Raw genomic sequence first — 14210 nt, 5'->3', positions numbered from 1 at the left:
TCTTTATCCACTCGTTGATTGATGGGTATTTGGGTTGGTTCCATGATTTTGCAGTTGTGAATTGTGCATTATGCTGCTATAAACATGTGCGTGCAAGTATCTTTTTCAAATGATGGTTTTCTTTACTCTGGGTAGATATCCAGTAGTGAGATTGCTGGATCAAATGATACTTCTACTTTTAGTTGTTTAAGGAATCTCCACACTGTTTTTCATAGTGGCTGTACTAGTTTATATTTCCACCAGCGGTGTAGACATGTTCCCTGTTCACCACATCCACGCCAACATCTGTTTTTTTGATTTTTTTGATTATGGCCATTCCTGAAGGAGTGAGGTGGTATTGCATTGTGGTTCTGGTTTGCATTTCCCTTAACATTAGTGATGCTGAAAATTTTTCCTGTTTGTTGGCCATTTGTATATCTTCTTTTGCGAATTGTCTATTCATGTCCTTAGCACACTTTTCGATGGGATGGTTTGCTTTTTTTCTTACTGATCTGTTTGAGTTCATTGTAGATTCTGGATATTATTCCTTTGTCAGATATATAGATTATGAAGATTTTCTCCTACACTGGGGTTGTCTGTTTACTCTGCTGACTGTTCCTTTTGCTGTGGAAAAGCTCTTTAATTAGGTCCCAGCTACTTATCTGTGTTTTTATTGGATTTGCTTTTGGGCTCTTAGTCATGAAATCCTTGCCTAAGCCAATGTCTAGAAGATATTTTCTAATGTTATCTTCTAGAATTTTTATAGGTTCGGGTCTTAGGTTTAAGTCCTTAATCCATGTTGAGTTGATTTTTATATGAGGTGAGAGATGAGAATCCACTTTCATTCTCCTACACGTGTCTAGCCAATTATCCCAGCACCATTTGTTGAATAGGGTGTCCTTTCCCCTCTTTATGTTTTTGTTTGCTTTGTCAAAGATCAATTGGCTGCAAGTATTTGGGTTTATTTCTGGGTTTATTCTGTTCCATTGGTCTATGTGCCTATTTTTGTACTAGCACCACACTGTTATAGGGTAACTATCACCCTATAGTATAGTTTGAAATCAAGTAAGGTGATGCCTCCAGATTTGTTCTTTTTGCTTAGCCTTGCTTTTGCTATGCAGGCTCTGTTTTTGTTCCATATGAATTTTAGAATTGTATTTTTCTAATTCTGTGAAAAATTATGGTGGTATTTTGATGGGGATTGTATTAAATTTGTAGATTGCTTTTGGCAGTATGGTCATTTTCACAATATTGATTCTACCTATCCAGGAGCATGGGATGTGTTTCCATTTGTTCACATTGACTATGATTTCTTTCAGCATTGTTTTGTAGCTTTCCTTGTAGAAGTCTTTTGACTCCTTTGTTAGGTATATTCTTAAGGTTTTTTTCTTTTTCTTTTTCTTTTCTTTTTTTTTTTTGCAGCTATTGTAAAAGGGTTGACTTCTTGATTTATTCTCTGCTTGGTCACTGTTTGTGTACAGAAGAGCTACTGATCTGTGTATCCAGAAACATTGCTGAATTTTTTTTTTATCAGTTCTAGGAGCTTTCTGAAGGAGTCTTTAGGATTTTCAAGGTAAACAATCATATCATTAGCAAACAGTGACAGTTTGACTTCCTTTTTACTGATTTGGATGCCATTTATTTCTTTCCCTTGTCTGATTGCTCTGGCTAGGACTTCCAGTACTATGTTGAAGAGGAGTGGTGAGAGGGGGCATCCGTGTTACAGTTCTCAGAGGGAATGCTTCCAGCTTTCCCCATTCAGTATTATGTTGACTGTGGTTTTGTCATAGATGGCTTTTATTACATTAAGGTATGTCCTTTGTAGGTCGATTTTGCTGAGAGTTTTAATTATAAAGCATTTTGTCAAATGCTTTTTCTGCATCTATTGAGGTGATCGTGTGATTTTTGTTTTTAATTCTGTTTATGTGGTATGCCACATTTATTGACTTGCACATGTTAAACAATCCTGCATCCCTGGTATGAAACCCACTTGATCCTGATGGATTATCTTTTTGATATGTTGTTGGATTTGGTTAGCTATTATTTTGTTAAGGATTTTAGCATCTATATTCATCAGGGATATTGGTCTATAGTTTTCTTTTTGGGTTATGTCCTTTTCTTTTCTGCTTTTGGTAGGGTGATGCTGGCTTCATTGAATGAATTAAGGAGGTTTGCTTCTTTCTCTATCTTATGGAATAATGTCAAAAGGATTGGTTCCAATTCTTCTTTGAATGTCTGGTAGAATTCTGCTGTGAATCCATCTGGTCCTGGACGTTTTTTCTGTTGGCAATTTTTAAGTTACCATTTCAATCTTGCTGCTTGTTATTAATTGATTTGGGGTATCTAATTCTTCCTGATTTAAGCTAGGAGGGTTGTATTTTTCCAAGAATTTATTCATCTATTCTAGGTTTTCTAGTTTATGGGCATAAAGATGTTCATAGTGGCCTTGAATGATCTTTTCTATTTCAGCGGTATCAGCTGTAATTAACTCCTGTTTCATTTCTTAGTGATGTTATTTGGATTTTCTCTCTTCTAATCTTGCTAATGGTCTATCAATTTTATCTATCTTTTCAAAGAACCAGCTTCTTGTTTCATTTGTCTTTTGTATCATTTTTGTTTGTTTCAATTTCATTTAGTTCTGCTCTGATCTTGGTTATTTCCTTTCTTCTGCTGGGTTTGGGTTTGGTTTGTTCTTGTTCCTCTAGTTCCTTGAGATGTGACCTTAGAGTGTCAGTTTGTGCTCTTTCAGTCTTTTTAATGTACACATTTAGGGATATGACCTTTCCTCTTAGCACCAACTTAGCTGTATCCCAGAGGTTTTGATAGGTTGTGTCATTACTGGTGTTCAGTTCAAAAAAAATTTTAATTTCCATCTTGATTTTGTTTTTGACCCAATATTCATTCAGGACCAGATTATCTAATTTGCTTCTGTCTCACAGCTCTTAAGATTCTTTCCTTTGTGTTAACTTTGGATAACCTGATGACAATGTGCCTAGGCAAAGATCTTTTTGTGATGAATTTCCCAGGTGCTCTTTGCTCTTCTTGTATTTAGATGTCTAGGTCTCCAGCAAGACCAGGAAAGTTTTCCTTGATTATTACCCCAAATATGTCTTCCAAGCTTTTGGAATTCTCTTCTTCCTCAGGAACACTGATTATTCTTAGGTTTGGTCATTTAACATAATCCCAGACTTCCTGGAGCCTTTGTTCATATTTTCTTACTCTTTTTTCTTGTCTTCGAGCTCTGAGTTTCTTTCTTCTACTTGTTCAATTCTATTGTTGACATATTCCACAGCATTTCACATTTCTAAAAGTATGTCCAAAGTTTCCCGAATTTTTTAATTTTTTTTCTTTAAGCTATCTATTTCCTTGAATATTTTTCCCTTCACTTCTTGTATCATTTTTTGGATTTTCTTGCATTGGGTTTTGCCCTTCTCTGGTCCCTCCCTCCCTGATTAGCTTAATAACTAATGTCCTGAATTTTTTTTTCAGGTAAATCATGGATTTCTTCTTGGTTTGGATTCATTGCTGGTGAACTAGTGTGATTTTTGGGGGGTGCTGAAGAGCCTCGTTTTGCTATGTTACAAGGGTTGGTTTTCTAGTTCCTACTTACTTGGGTAGGCTCTGTCAGAAGGAAGATCTAAGGCTAAAGGCTGTTGTTCAGATTCTTTTGTCCCACAGGGTGTTCCCTTGATGTAGTACTCTCCTTCTTTTCCTATAGATGTGGCTTCCTGTAAGCTGAACTGTAATGATTGTTGTCTTTCTTCTGGGTCTAGCCACGCAGGAGTCCACCTGGCTCTGGGGTGGTCCTGGGGTTGTCTGCACAGAGTCCTGTAATGTAAACTGTCTGTGGGTCTCTCAGCTGTGGATACCAGTGCCTATTTCAGTGGAGGTGGCATGGGGGTGGAGGTGTTTATAATTGTATATCTTCTTCAGAGAAACATCTGTTCAAGTCCTCTGCCCATTTTTTTCAATAGGGTTCTTTATTTTCTTGTTGAGTAATAGGAGTTATTTACATATTATGGATATTAATCCCTTATCAAACATATGATTTGAAAATATTTCTCCCTTCCATGGATTGCCTTAGCAGCTATATTTCTTGACCTTACACCTGTTTATTCAAACAAATAGTGACTATGTGCCTGCTATGTGAAAGACATTGTGCTAATGACAGAGCAAAAAGGTACAGTTGACTTTCATACCCTCTCTGTCTGGATTTGACTTTGTCATGTTATCAGAACTCTTCTCAACTGATTGGAAATGATTGTTTTTAAAATCACTAGATCTCTGAAGACTTCCAAAAGGAATTTAGTTGGCTAATTCAATCATCTCAAATATCTGACAAGTGAGATCTTAGTTGGGCAAAATTGGAGAGCAGTGAAACCTGAAACTAGAAGAGGTGATCACTGTGTGCACACTCACATATACAACACCAGACATCCAGCAAAGGCTTCCTAACATCTGTGCGTGTGTGAAAGGAAATCATCCTTCCATTGACACCAGTGCTTGCTGAGAGGAGATCAACTTAGGATGTTATGTTTTTTGCATGGTTAATTGTTGTGATCAACCGATAAAAACCATGAACCTTGACCCTGGGACACCAGACCATTACGGGGGTCTAAACACCCTTTCTTGACCAATGAACAATGCAAACTGTTTTAACCAACAATGGATGTTCTGCCTTAGCTACTACAGTGCTTGTTTTCAATCCTTAGCATAATCACCATAAACTAGAACTTTAAAACTCCTGATTTTTTTCTCCTTAGCACTTTTCTCAGTAAACTTCTTCACTGGGGAGTGTTCCCTTGCTTACTAAGTTAAGAGACTTGGCTTTTTATCGCCCTCTCTGGTAGTCTTTATTCCACATGACATGTGGCTGCAATCCTACTCCTAACTGCAACAGGTCAACCCAGAATCCACATAGCATATGCTGTTCAACTACTCGAAGGTTTAGCAGAGATACTCACATTTATCCATGCATTGCTGTAACTAATCCTGTTCCTACAGTCCTCAGAAAATGTAGATAAACGCCAGCCTGTTTTCAAACAAACAAATCTTAATTTAGCTACCTCATATGCCTTTCCTTCTAGTGTTCATATTTCTTGAAAACCACATGCATTCTTCAGCTACACCTTGAATCTGCTTTGCAGCTGATGTTGGCTCGCTCTCCCTCTCTCTCTCTCTCTCTCTCTCTCTCTCTCTCACACACACACACACACACACACACACACAAAGAAGTATGCATTTGTCATTAAAGGCATTTGTCACTCCTTTTAATGTCCTGTTGAAACACAGTAATCAAAATGTTCAAGATAGTGAATGAAATTTGCAGAATCACTGCTCAGGAGCAATAACATTATACACAGGAAATTAGTCCAGTTACAATATCTTCTGAATGATGATCTCTGTTTCCTTGCTGCTTTAGCTAGTACCAAATCACCCAAACAACCTCCTTACTGTCTGCAGCAGCATTGGAAGGAGATGCATACACCACAAGAAACAGGTAGAGATTAGCTAGAGAAAAAAAATCCAAAGCGGGGATCTCAAAAGGGAGCACTTGCCACCCATTCTTTAACAGTTCCCCATTTTCCTTCACAGACCCTCAGGGGTGGCAATCACACAAAGGAGGCTAAGCCACTGCTTCTTAGTTGCCCCTTAAGCCTGCCTTTGACAGATCCTGTGCTGGGAGCCTGGCTGATTTTATAACTGAATACAAGTTACACATGTAAGGAACTAAATACCAGAAGAGTACAGAGTAGTAAAACAGTGATCTGGAGGTCCCTCCTGCCAATGGTGTGCTCTGCCCTTCAGGGTGAATTATGTACTGTGGTGATGAACTTAATGTTCCCTCTGCAATTTCCTTGGGGATCAAAATGTAAAGTTTTGTTCTTCAGGGTTGAAAGGCAAGCCCTGTCCCACCAGCTCCACTTACTTTACCCTGATGTGTCTATTCCTCCTTCAGTGTTTGAGGCAGGCTCCCACCTAGACACAAAGAAGTAGTCATCCTTAGAGGAGAAGGAATATTTTTTTCTTCTTTGCTTGATGTGGATGCTTACTCAAGGGAGGGAAGCTGAGCTTTAGGTTTTAGTGACCTGATTTCTTGTGTGTGTGTGAGTTTCCTGATTTAGGTCACGTGTTTGGTTGTTGTTATTTCCTTTAACTTTGTTTTTAAAAACATAAGCAGAACTATTTTTTTTTGAGATGGCGTCTCACTCTGTCGCCAGGCTGGAGTGCAGTGGTGTGATCTCAGCTCACTGCAACGTCCACCTCCCGGGATCAAGCGATTCTCCCACCTCAGCCTCTTGAGTAGCTGTGGCTACAGGCACTCACCAGCACTCTCGGCTACTTTTTGTATTTTTAGTAGAGACCAGGTTTCACTATGTTGGCCAGGCTGGTCTTGAACTGCTGACCTCAAGTCATCTGCCGAACTCGGCCTTCCAAAGTGCCTCCCAACTCGGCCTTACAGGTGTGAGCCACCACACCCAGCCAGGAGAATCTTTTTATAGGAGAGACTAAGTAGCAATATCATCCTTAGCATGATCTTCACTTTCTCTCTTCTCTTGTTTCCTTTTGATACAGTTCTGGACATTTTGAAGACATTTTGAGTGGCTAGGAACCTTTGTTTCCCTAATGATCTTGTTTCTCTTTACTATCAGTAAAAACCTTCTCCTTTGCCTTTTTGCATGAATATTCTATTAATAAAAATTGAGATCTGGTCCAGAATCAGTCAAGGGGATGAACGCCTGGTGAGAATTAGTGGAGGAACAACAGTAAAAGCCACTCAAGTGGCTCCCCCAGGGACTGAATCTGTAGTCAAGGTAGGGAAGCAAGATGAGAGCTTTGAAAAAGGTGAGATCCAGGGAATGGCTGAGAAAGTCAATGGCTTCCTGCCCTTTTATTTTTCTCTGCTCTTATTTGAGTACTTTCTGTATTCTAAGTCCATGGATTCAGCCCTCAAATGTTTGGCAGAAAGGTCCCTCATAAAGACAAGAATTCTGCTCCATCTTTCTTCTCTGTTTCAAAGGCTGACTCTTAATCATGGCTCCTCCTTTATTACCAGGATTTTCATGTTGCTGTCTCCTGATTATTTGGAATCTAGAGATGGTGAGATGTTTATAGTGGGTGAGACATCAGCCTCCAATTGTTTGCCTTTGTAGTGGTAAATACTTATACTAGTTCGTTAGCATTCACACCTGAATTATTTTATGTTTGGTGACATGTCAATATGTAGAGATGGCTGTGATCACACAAAATACAGTTTTTTCTGGTGAAATCCTAACTTGGTCCATGGAAATTTTTTTTGGAAAATCACAACAAAAGATCCCATCCATCTCCCTCCTGCCCAACTCCTCCATATGTTAACTGGATGGGAATATTTTATTTGAGGGCAGTATCTGTAGGACATCCTCTCACCTTGACTTTAAACTCGCTCATTCAATAACGTGTGTTTCTCAAGGCCATGTGAACCACTTTCTCAACAACCTCTATTTCCTACCCAGCTTCCCAAGTACTCTTCTTCCTTCTCTTTTAATTTTTCCTTTTTTGTCATTATCCGTTCTTCTTTTAACTGCAATGTGTTTTTGATGTTCAACCACTACTGAAGTTGTTTTTTTTTACCAATTATCTTAGATATTGTCATTAAACATTAGTGTTGAATTGTTTCCATTTTCTTACATTCATAAAATTTTTTCATTTAGCTCATATTCCGATTTAGTTTAAGACCTAGAGTTTCAAAGAAGAGTTTCAGAGATCTCCCTCTCTTTCAGTAATATGGGAGCCCCTGAGAAAAAAATGTGAAAGTCACTTATTTCTTTCTATACCAAACCTTATTTGAAACGCCAACAAGGAATTCACCATTTAAAGGAATTCAGGTGAATCCTGCAATGATAATTGTCCTGTTCAGCAAATTTTGATTTTTGCCAATTCTTTTTTTTTTTTTTAATGGAGTTTCGCTCTTGTTGCCCAGGCTGGAGTGCAATGGTGCAATCTCAGCTCACTGCAACCTCTGCCACCCAGGTTTAAGCGATTCTCCTACCTCAGCCTCCCAAATAGCTGGGATTACAGACATGTACCACCATGCCCAGCTAATTTTGTATTTTTAGTAGAGATGGGGTTTCTCCATGTTGGTCAGGTTGGTTTCAAACTCCCAACCTCAGGTGATCTGCCTGCCTCGGCCTCCCAAAGTGCTGGGATTATAGGCGTGAGCCACTACCAGCCTCGCTTTTTGCTAATTCTTTAAAGTGAGAGATAATCCATTTTATATCTTCTCCCTCTCTTTTTTTTTTTTTTTTTCTTGAGACAGAGTCTCACTCTGTCACCAGGCTGGAATACAATGGCATGATCTCAGCTCACTGCAACCTCTGCTTCCAAGGTTAAAGCGATTCTCCTGCCTCAGCCTCCCGAGTGGCTGGAACTACAGGCACGCATCACCATGCCAGCTAATTTTTGTATCTTTAGTAGAGATGATGTCTCTCCATTTTGGCCAGGATGGTCTCAATCTATTGACCTCGTGACCTGCCCACCTCAGCCTCCCAAAGTGCTGGGATTACAGGTGTGTGCCACTATGCCCAGCCCACCTTCTCTTTTTTTAAATCTGCTCTGCTTGATGGGGTTTCTTCTTCTACCTTTTGAGTCAGGGGGTCCCAGGTCCCATGTAATTACAAGTCACAGCATTTCGAATTCAAAAAGCCCCAGGGAAATGGCTCAAGAAGCTATGACAGGGACAGGATTCTGAATCAAGGGATTGATATTTGGCCCTGGCACTTGGAAATCAGCCTCACTGCTTTCAAGACCCACCCTGGAATAGGTCCTCAGTCTACTGGTGGCTGGAATCTCCTGACTTCAAGTAGGACCACTTGACACCACAGGACATTTTAAAACTTGATCCTTCCCTCCAGTCAACCTTTCCCTCTCCTGAGTTGGCAACTATTGAATGTTTTCGCATCCACTCTTGGGAGAAGGTGCATATCCTATCACAGTCTTTTAAAAATTAATTTTAATTTTTTTTTTAAGATGGGGCCTTGCTCTGTGACCCAGGCTGGAGTGCAGTGGTATGATCACAACTCATTGCAGCTCTGACCTTCCAAGTTCAAGTGATCCTCCCACCTTGTCCTACCGAGCATCTGGAACTACAGGCTTGAGCTAGTATGTGCAGCTAATTTTTTAATTTTTGGTAGACAGGGGATTTCACTGTGTTGCTCAGGCTGGTCTCGAACTCCTAGGCTGAAGCGATTCTCTCCCCTTGGCCTCTCAAAGTGCTGGGACTACAGGTGTGAGCCACCATCCCGACTTCTCTGACATTTTCACACACTCCCTGCCCAAATGTTGCCACAATGGACCCATGATGTCCATGGCTATTTTCCCTCTGCCTTCAGCTCTCTTCTCTCAGATACTTTCATGATTGGGTCCCTTACTTTATTCAGGCCTTAGCTCAAATGTTCGCTCCTTAAAGAGGACTTCCTGACCACCAAATCTAAAAATAAAAGCTTCCATAACTCTGCTCAGAACACAATCAGCCATGCCTGAATCATGTATAGACACATCCACAAGAAACAGTATCTAGACACCATACCAGACATCTTCACCTGGGTGTGTACGTTAGACATAAACTGAATCCTCATAGCAGAGGCAAAATAAGAAAGTTCACCTTTTACTATTTACAAAATAATAGGGAAATATAGAAGTTTACAAAGTTTTTTAAGTAGATAAAAATAGATACATGGCTGGGAAAAGGGGTTATCAATTAGTACAGTCTGCAGAGTTATCCAGCAATACATATCAAAAGCCTTGAAAACACTTATATTGCTTGAAGTAGTGATCTTAATTCTAGAATTTGTCCTTTGGAAATATAATCAAGATACACACACACACACACACACACACACACATACATACATACATATATACACACACATAACATATATACAAACATCTATATATATGATGTTAATCACAGCATTACTTATAATGATGAAAAATAGAAGAGGTGAGGCACAGTGGATCACACCTGTAATCCTAGCACTTTGGGAGGCTGAGGTGGGAGAATCCCTTGAGCCCAGAATTTCAAGACCAGCCTGGCCAACATAACAAGACCCTGTCTCTATATATAGAAGAAGAAGAAGAAGAAAAAGACGATGAACAAGAAGAAGAAGAGAAAGAAGAAGAAGGAGGAGGAGGAGCAGGAGAAGGAGGAGGGGAAGAAGGAGGAGGAGAAGGGTAGGGGGAGGAGGGAGAGGAGGAGGGGGTAGAAGAGGAGGAAGGGGAGGGGGAGGAGAGGGAGAAGGATGAGAAGGCAGAGGCAGAGGGTGAGGAGGGGAAGGAGGAGAAAGGAGAATATTAGGCAGTCATTAAATATATATATTTTTTTGAGACAGAATCTCACTCTTACTGCCAAGGCTGGAGCGCAGTGGTGCGATCTCAGCTCACTGCAACCTCCATCTCCTGGATTCAAGTGATTCTCCTGCCTTAGCCTCTGGAGTAGCTGGGACTACAGGTGCCTATCACCAAGCCCAGCTAATTTTTGTATTTTTAGTAGAGATGGGGTTTCAGTATATTGGCCAAGCTGGTCTCAAATAAAAATTTTTTTTAGAAAAACAACCCATATGCCTATTGACTGATAGATGCATACGCAAAATGTAGTGCAGACATACAATAGCGTAGTATTGAGCCTTAAAAAAGAATAAAATTCAGCCGGGCGCGGTGGCTCAAGCCTGTAATCTCAGCACTTTGGGAGGCCGAGGCCCCTGGATCACGAGGTCAAGAGATTGAGACCATCCTGGTCAACATGGTGAAACCCCGTCTCTACTAAAAATACAAAAAATTAGCTGGGCATGCTGGCGCACGCCTGTAATCCCAGCTACTCAGGAGGCTGAGGCAGGAGAATTGCCTGAACCCAGGAGGCGGAGGTTGCTGTGAGCCGAGATCGTGCCATTGCACTCCAGCCTGGGTAACAAGAGCGAAACTCCGTCTCAAAAAAAAAAAAAAAAAAAAAAAAAGAATGAAATTCTGACAAGCTACAAAATGAATCAGTCTTGAAGACATTGTGTTCAAGGAAATAAGTCAGACAGAAAATGACAAATACTGTATGTTTCAACTTTTATGAGGTACTTAGACCAGTCAAATTCATAGAGACAGAAAGTAGAATGGTGGTTGCAGGGGCTGGGGAGGAAGAGGGAATGGGAAGTTATTTTTTTTTTTTTTCAGCTGGAGTTTTGCTCTTGTTGCCCAGGCTGGAGTGCAATGGCGCAATCTCGACTCAATGCAACAACCTCCACCTCCTGGGTTCATGCAATTCTCCTGCCTCAGCCTCGTAAGTAGCTGGGATTACAGGCATGTACCACCACACCTGGCTAATTTTATATTTTTTTAGTAGAGACAGGGTTTCACCGTGTTGGTATGGCTAGTCTCAAACCCCCGACCTCAAGTGATCCCCCGCTTGGGCCTCCCAAAGTGCTGGGATTACAGGCATGAGCCACCATGCCTGGTCAGAAGTTATTGTTTAATGGGTACAGAGTTTCAGTTTGGGAAGATGAAAAAGTTCTGCAAATGGATGGTGATGATAGTTGCACAACAATGTGAATGTGCTTAATGCCACTGAACTATGCAGTTATAAATGACTAAAATGGTAAATCTTGTTATGTATATTTTACCATGATAAAAAAATGCTTTAGAATTTTTAGCCACAAGAAATTACTCAATATGTGAGACTTAGTATATAATAGTGTTCAGATTTTGTGTAAAATTCTTTGTAAGCTCATGTATAGAAAAATATATTGGAAAGGGATTTCAAACACAGAATGTTAATAGACACACTCTCTAGGTGATATTCTGAGTAATTTTCTCTTTTATACTTTTCTGTACTTTCCAACTGGTCTAAGTAAACATGCAATATCTTATAACTAGAAATTAAAATAAATTTAAAAACACACTCCCTAAATCTCTATCCTCTTTCCCCGCCTTACTGTTTTAGCAAATAAGTATTTCTTCCTACCTGAAAGCATATTGCTTATTTATTTGTTCCCTTTCCTAAAGTCTGTTTCCCCAACTACAATGTAAATTCCATGAGGGTAGAGGCTTTGTCTTATTCACTGTTTGATCCTTAATATTTGAACAGTTTCAGGTACTTTATGGGCACTCCATAACATTAGAGTGAAACAGAATGAATCAATGAATGAATGGGTGAATGAACAGAAATTTAGTCATCCTCAATGTCTTAGTCCCTTCCTACTGCTATAACAAAATACCCCAGGCCGAGTAACTTATAAATAATAGAAATGTGTTTCTTACATTTCTGGAGGCTGAGAAGGCCAAGGTTCAGACCCCAGTAGATCTCATGTCTGGTGGAGGCTCACACTGCTTCCTAGATGGGTGTTTCTTGCTGCATCCTCACATGGTAGAAGGGGCAAACAGTTCCCTTGTACCTCTTTTATAAGCTCACCAATGCCACTTGTGAGGGCTCTGGCCCATGAATTAATCACCTCATAAGGGCCTTGTTTCTTAATACTTTCACTAGGAATTAAGTTTCAATATATAAATTTTGTGGGGACATATTCAGACCATAGCTCTCAGATTAGGACAGTAGGAATTCATTTTTCCTGTACATACCTGGGGTATCAGCCCTCTTTCTTACATCTGCAGCCTGCTTAGGATTGGAAGAAAGGTTGTCTCAAGATTAAGAATCATCAAAATGAAGTAAAGCCTGAAATATGTCCATCCAAAGTAGGGCTAACAGGTTGGAAAATAGATACCATGTCACTTGGAGAGTAATTGAAGGCACTGAGAATGTGAAAGAAAAGATTTAAAGGAGAGAAGAAATTTAGCTGTTTGCAAATACTGGAAGTGTAATCAGGTGGAACCATGAATTTATTCAATAAATATCCACTGAGCCTCTGCCATGTGCCAGCGACTGAGGTAGGTACCAAGAGTTAAAAAAAAAAAAAAAAAAAAAACAGGATTATGTTTCATATGTTTGACTCCAGAGGAAATGCCAAGGATAGGTTGAGAGAGGTTTGGAAAGACAGATTTGAGTACGTCATAAGGCAGAGTCCAAATCAGCATTTCCTAAGGCACATTTCATGGAACCCTGGGATGCATATTTGTTAAATAAGAAAAGAATCCTAGGGCCAATAAATTTAGAAGACCCTGAGGTAAGGCGAGGTATGGTGGCTCACACCTGTAATTCCAGAACTTTGGGAGGCCAAGGTGGGTGGATCACCTCGGTTAGGAGTTTGAGACCAGCCTGGCCAACATAATGAAACCCCATCTCTACTAAAAATAGAAAATTAGCCAGGTGTTGTGGCGGGCACCTGTAATCCCAGCTACTCAGGAGGCTGAGACAGGAGAATCACTTCAACCTGGAAGGTGGAGTTTGCAGTGAGCTGAGATCATGCCACTGTACTCCAGCCTGGGCAACAGAGCAAGACTCTGTCTCAAAATAAATAAATAAATAGGCCGAGCATGGTGGCTCACTCCTGTAATCCCAGGACTTTGGGAGACCTAGATGGGCAGATCACAAGGTCAGGAGATTGAGACTATCCTGGCCAACATGGCGAAACCACGTCTCTACTAAAAATGCAAAAATTAGCTGGGCATGGTGGTGCATGCCTGTAATCCCAGCTACTTGGGAGATTGAGGCAGGAGAATTACTTGATTCAGGGATTCGGAGTTTGCAGAGAGCCGAGAATGCGCCACTGCACTCCAGCCTGGGTGACACATCAAGACTCCATCTCAAATAAATAAATAAATACATACGTACATACATACATACATACAGAGAAGGAAAATCTTGAGGTAAAGTTTTTTTCAACTACAGCACAGAACTTCTCAGTCTTTTTTTTTTTTTTTTTTTTTAAGTTAGGGTCTTGCTGTCACCATATAGGAGCGCAGTGGCACAATCACAGCTCACTGAAGCCTTGAACTCCCAGGCTCAAGTAATCCTCCAGCCTCAGCCTCCTGAGTAGCTGGGGCTACTGGCATGTGCTACCATGCCTGGCTTTTTTTTTTTTTTTTAACTCATGTATAGATGGGGTCTTACTATGTTGCCCAGGATGGTCTCAAACTCCTGGCCTCAAGTAATCCTCCCACCTCAGCCTCCTGAGTTGCTGGGATTACAGGCATGAGCCACTGCACCAGACTCAGGTCTTCAATATACTATTGTATACTATATTCTCCTAAAGAGTGATGTGGCTCCTTTTCCTAAATTTTTTAGACCACAGGACACTTTTGTAGGCCCAGAA

At 40.4% G+C, this 14210-nt stretch overlaps 1 protein-coding gene across 1 annotated transcript in view; it reads right to left on the bottom strand.

Annotated features, from left to right (window-relative positions):
• SHC4 (SHC adaptor protein 4) overlaps window positions 1-14210 on the bottom strand; it is a 138739-nt gene that overhangs the window by 83188 nt on the left and 41341 nt on the right. The window lies entirely within an intron of this gene.

The sequence above is a fragment of the Saimiri boliviensis genome, chromosome 2, assembly GCF_048565385.1.
Source record: "Saimiri boliviensis isolate mSaiBol1 chromosome 2, mSaiBol1.pri, whole genome shotgun sequence".
In the NCBI taxonomy this organism is placed as follows: Eukaryota; Metazoa; Chordata; class Mammalia; order Primates; family Cebidae; genus Saimiri; species Saimiri boliviensis.
The sequence above is the reverse complement of the archived record's forward strand: the minus strand, read 5'-3'. Positions and strand labels throughout refer to the sequence as shown.